The 6,000-nt window shown below is 43.0% G+C and overlaps 1 long non-coding RNA gene across 1 annotated transcript in view; it reads right to left on the bottom strand.

The window, feature by feature from the left end:
- Positions 1-3,631, bottom strand: part of LOC111868854 — a 240,682-nt gene extending 237,051 nt beyond the window's left edge. Inside the window, exons 1-2 of the long non-coding RNA XR_004513483.1 lie at positions 3,544-3,631; positions 3,300-3,344 (exon numbers count right to left, since the gene is read on the bottom strand). This is a non-coding gene — a long non-coding RNA (uncharacterized LOC111868854). The remainder of the gene's footprint in view (positions 1-3,299; positions 3,345-3,543) is intronic.
- Positions 3,632-6,000: the final 2,369 nt, after the last annotated feature.

The raw sequence follows: 6,000 nt of genomic DNA on the forward strand, positions 1-6,000 counted from the left end.
TTGTAAAAAATACAAAAACAAAGCTCTCTCTGTTAACAAGCCGTGGAGGCCCATAGGGTTGTGAGACGTCGAGGCTCCCGCATTTTCTACACAATGGGCTCACAGACGGCGGTGAGGTTCTCAGCCTTATGCGACGCCCCGCCGCCCTTTGCCTCCAGAAAGATTCCTGGTACTAACTTCAGAGGTTGAGTCAACTCAAGGGCCACAGTGAGGCTGGATGGATTAGGTCAATTGAAAAATCCAATGACGTCATCGGGACTCTAACCCGTAACTTTCCGGCTTGTAGCATAGTGCGTCAATCAACTACGCTACCGCGTGCTCCCATGACGTCCATGGTTCACACTCTGAAGTCTGTGGAGGCGATGTGTGATTTCCGAAGACGAAGTCCTGGCCAACTTAAGTTACGAAAGACTGAGACAAAGCAGTCAGTATCATCCGGCAAGGTATGGGCAACATACGCGTCTCCCAAATACAAGACAAAATCAGTTACCGCTAGAATTATCCTGGGAATACAATTTTATGAGAAACTTGCTTACTGAACAGAACTTTGATCTGATGCAGACACATGTGTATGACTGCTGCACGCAGTTAATCACAGGCCTAATTAACATAACAGAAATTCGATTACGTTGATTATAAATATGATAATCTTTAAATTAAATTGTATCTCGAGGCAAAAAGTTCTTGGAAGAACCAACTGCTTACTTTCTTTTGATACGACACGAACCGCATAGAAAACGATGCTTCCAACAATTCTTCGTTATCGGGGGGGACGTTTTTATCAAGCTGTTACCTAGCAACGACAGGTGGATACACAGACAGACGTCCAACAATTTTTTGTTGTTGCGTATATTCGTTGCCGCAAGAACGTCCTTAAGAAGCCGTTGCCTAGCAATGAAAGTAGGGATACAGTTTACTGATCCTTTGTATAGCAACGACTGGAGGGATACACATGCAGACACACAGACTGATGGGAGGGATTTTTTAAATATGACGTTGAAATGGGGTCAGGTTACATGATGTACGGTACATACGAAGTTTCATGAAGATTTGTTCAGGCATTCAAAAGTTAATGACGAGGGGGATTCACAGACGCACAGCATTAACATCGCATAAGCCTACTTTCACGCTTTAAAAATAAGGAAATTGGGCTAAAAACCACTGATACAAATAATTCTGAAAATATATTTTATGGTAAAAATACTATCCCAGCTACATTTAAGTTGATATGCCTCAGGATAGATCAATTGATATAATGACAAGGCTACGAGCTATACGACAGAGGAATTGGGGGTCCATTCCTGAGAGACAAAATCTTTTACCCTACACCACCAAGCCTCCTACTGAATGTGTGCAAATGACTCCCCGTAGATAAAGCGGCCGAAGCACGAAGATGACCACTCACATTCATCTACAGCCGAGACTGAGAATACAAGAAGCTATACCTCCACTTCCCAATGCCTTCAAGACATGTTACTAAGTGCAAAGACAATTTTACCCAAACCTTTATTAGTAGTCTACAATTATCTTTACCCATTTCCATAACTCTGTTCCCGTTTGTCTCCTACTGACCATATTGGCCACCCCTGATCTATAAAAAGTGGCATTACAGATAAATTTCCTACATAAACCTTTCCTCACCATGCTACATATACAGCGAGCCGTCTAACATTTTTAATAACACACAAATTTTATAAAGTGACGGCTAAAATAGTTAAATATGAAACACATAACCCCAGAGCAAACAAGACCAAGAATACTGACACAACAATCAATACCAAAGTACTCCTTCTGGAGGAATGGCAAACTACCTATCACTTCTTTCGCGCACTGGCAAGCTAACCTGACGTCATTTCCGGCGAAGTGGCCTGTAGGCCGCGTGCGTTCTCTAACATGACATCATGCTCGCGACGTTGCCACATGTGGACTGCCTCTAATCAGCCTCGGAGTGCCAGCAGATAATGAAACCCGTTGAGCAATCGACAAAAGTCGCAACTCTACGCGTATTCATGTGCGACTGTCATGTTCCAACGCGGCGAAATCAAAATTCTCGAGTTCTACTACGCTCGCTAGAAGCCTTTTGTAAGGTCTCGGAACTTTAGTCAGAAGACTGAACGGAATACTGCATTATGGAAAGCTAAGCACAGATTGAAGAATATTATTAAAAAGGACCTCAGGTTCTCATAGCGGTGAGTATGAAGAGTTCTATCTTCTCGGATATAACGCCATGTAGTCCGGTGAAAGTCGATTGACGTTTCGAAGGAATATATTACCACAATCTTCGGGGCCCAAGAGTAGGTCAAGCAAGAAACCAGCATGAAATTGGCAGCGAGGCTCCTTGAAACCTATTTCATTTTGGTCTCTTGTTTGGTTACTCTTCGGCCCTGAAAAGGAGGTGATTATGCCCTCCGGAAAGTCGGCTACAAGGCGTCATATTCCAGAAGACAGAACTCCTGAGGCTTCATCTGCCTCATGATACGGACCAGTGACGGGGTCTTGTGAACATGGCAACAACAACAAAGACTGGCCTCTCGATGATCCCCGATAAGACAGGTTGTTCCTTCCTGTGTAATTTCGGGCGTCCAATGGATCTACTTCCTCTAGGTGTGTAGTTAATTGTTCTGCAATGGGTTCAGGTTCCATAATTTCAGTAGGATGAATTAAATTAGGTTCTCCAACTTCTTTAAAAGGTGTGTAATTTTTTCTTCCTCGGGGTAAAAGGCGGCTGTCGCGTAAGTCTCACCGCCATCTGTGAACAGATTGTCTAGAAAATGTGTGAGCCTCTACGTTTCACAACACTATGGGCCTCCACGGCCAGTTAAATGGATAGCTTTACCTTTTTACGCGACAATTAGATTCTCGAGAAATTATAAGCCCATGGAGTAGTGTAGTTACAGACAAATTATGAGCGATTCTGGAAAGATAATTGTTTTCAAAAACTTGAAGCCCCATCAATGATACGCGTACCACAGTCAGATAAACACTGATATAGTGTGCGCTGTTTGTTTCCTTCGTGTTGTTTCAGTTCTTGGCTACGATGCACTAGAAAACCTGACGTAAGTGTAATAAATATATCATCGCGTTATTGTTACACATTGGGCTTGCGTCTCAGCCGGCAAGAGCCCAGAGATAATCGGTGTTGTACTTCAGGGCGCATGGCCTCCGAGGTGAGCTGTTTTCTTTGGCATACGCTCGTTGAGCACTAGACTGGATAGCTGTTAAGTCCTGTCATCTATGTTACAGTTTCTGATAGGAGAGGTCCTTGAGAAGTAGCATGCGGATATGTGGACTGGACTTACCGGACTTAAGACAGGGTCAGTTGGCGGACTCTTGTGAGTGCGGTCCTGTAAAAGACGAAATATTTCTTGGTTAGTTTCTCTGCTTCGTGGAGGTAACAGTCATGTAATGTTAATTAATGTGGAGTATTAACAAAATGCGTAACATCTAGGGCAGTGGTTCTCAAACTTCACGAGTCTGCTGACCCCCTCGGGTTTCTCTAGAGACTTTATTGAACTCTCTGTGGATGGAAGCTGGACTGTATACCTGTGAGATTGTGAGCAGCAAAATGATAACTGCGATGACGCGAGTAGGTCATTACAAACGGTTTATGTTACACAAGGAGCACTGAAACTTCTGAATGATGAAATTATGTGAAGAACAGAAGGAGGCAGTGTATACTCGTGAAGCTGATAACATTTCCTGTATTCAGACCCCCGGCCTCTTATTAGGGAGGGCGTTTCTAGACGACTGTGACTAACGGACGGACTTTGGTCATGGGACCAAAGAGGGGGCACTATGCTGATGAGGTCATTGGATTTATCAGATCTATCCTTTCCAGCCGCACCATAGTCCTGAGGTAAACTCAGCCTCTAATAGAAATGAGTACCAGGAATCTTCCTGGGAGGTAGAGGGCGGCCGGCGCGTAACGCCGACAACTTCACCGCCATCTGTGAACCACTTTTCTATAAAATGTGGAAGCCTCGACGTCTCATAACGCCTATGGGCCTCCACGGCCTGTGACAGGGAAAGTTTTACCTTTTTTACTTTCTACATGGGACCAAAGAAGGAGATGGACACCAAGACGCCGACCGACTGTTGCCCTAAAGTTACCTGAATCCCGGAATTGTGGTCTGGACTCAGAACAGCGGTGCGCTGGCACGAAGGAGCATGGCTAGGTAGTCTTAGGCGGGCAAATGTACAAAATGCGGACATATGACATTTGTCTTGTAAATCTTGGAAAATCAAAGATTTGCTTCCAGGTTTAATAAGGAGAGAACATATGGGAACAGCAGCTTTAACTTATAAACCAATTTCATGACGTCATAGAAGTTATATATGGATGTGTAGGGACTATGATTCTGGAAGCTTATGGCGTCAATCTCTTTAAGATTTCGCATCAAACCCACGACTCGAAGGCCGTCCAATCTGCAGTTAAAAATACACATTTTTACGTTAAACGCCTTTTATTTACGTAGCCTAAAGATCGTTGAAAAACACACAAGCAGAATAAAAAGAATATGTTTCGGAATTACTGTAAACGTCAAATTTGCGTCAAAGAGACCACTAGGAATACCAAGACGTAGATGGGTGGATAATTTTAAAATGGATCTTAGACAGAATTGTGTGGTATGGGCTGGACTGATCTGGTTCAGGATGGAAATCAGTTCTTGTGAACATGGTAACGAACCTTCTGGTTCCACAAAACGGCAAAATCTTGAGTAGCTGCACAACTGGCGGCTTGTCAAGAATGATCCAGCTCCATGGAGTTAGTTATTTGGTCAAATTTCCGTCATTTCAATATGATCGGCCTATGGTACAGCAAGAGAAGTGACGCAATACACGAGAGAAGCGCGTGAATCCCCGGGCGCCGTAGCGGATCGTACGTACGCAAGGAATAAGTCAACGGCTGGATGAATTTTCATGAAATTTGATTTTGAGGAATTTTAGGGAGAAAAAAAATCGATTCATTTTATTTTACATCGGACATGTTTAATGACCATTTTACATGCAGAAGTACGTGACTTTATGGGCGTATTGCTGTAAATAAACATAAGTTGTAGAGGAAAAACGAAACTCATCTCGTATCCAATGGGCTGTCTCTGTGATTTCGAGATAAGTAAACAAGAGGGGCGTTATGAGGGGGTTTCGTATTCAACAGACAGCCATGGCCTGAACACAGTCGCAGTTTTGAAAAAAAAAAAAAAACAGAAGTTTTAAATGATTTCGAACTACAATAAAATCAAATTTTTATCACTCCTTTACATTATGCGTTTGAAGCACATATTAAAACAATTTATTCACAGCTTTCATTTAGTGCGTTTAACGACAGTGAATATTTACGCTTTAATACTGATTATTTATTCTGTATTGACTTACGTCAGTTTATGTATCACCATCGAACCGTGAATACTTGCACGTGGATATGAAGTTTGTATATTAATAAGGGAAGTGTTCATAAAAGGCTAAGGTAAAGCCTATCCCTGTAACAGGTCGTGAGGAATCATAGGGTTGTGAGACATCGAGGCTCCCACATTTTCACTAATCGGCTCACAGATGGCGGTAAGGTTGTTAGCCCTAAGCGACGGTTACTCTTTACCCCAAGGAAGATTCCACCTCATCAGGACTCGAACCCGCGACCTTACGTCTTGTAGCATAATGCCTCAACCAACTACACTACCGCGTGCCCCAAGGGAAGAGTGTAGTCTTAATTGTTTAAATCGTTTTTCTGTCGAACTTACCAGTTATGACCTTGAGATAACTGACCTGCGACTACTGAGTATACTTTGTCCTATTTTGCCCATCTGAGACTCAGCTAAGTTACAGCAAGAGATGGTGCAATCGGTGTGCTCACAATGCAGTTACGTGAGTAGGGCAAGGCTCTGTCTGTAGGCAAATATTTATTTACCTTTCCCGCGTTTAAACAGATGTATTCTAGCGAACCGAAAAACGTGCTAGTTACAACAGGAAACCTAATGACACAGTTTAAAGCAGTTGTTCCCA

The sequence above is a fragment of the Cryptotermes secundus genome, unplaced genomic scaffold, assembly GCF_002891405.2.
Source record: "Cryptotermes secundus unplaced genomic scaffold, Csec_1.0 scaffold467, whole genome shotgun sequence".
In the NCBI taxonomy this organism is placed as follows: Eukaryota; Metazoa; Arthropoda; class Insecta; order Blattodea; family Kalotermitidae; genus Cryptotermes; species Cryptotermes secundus.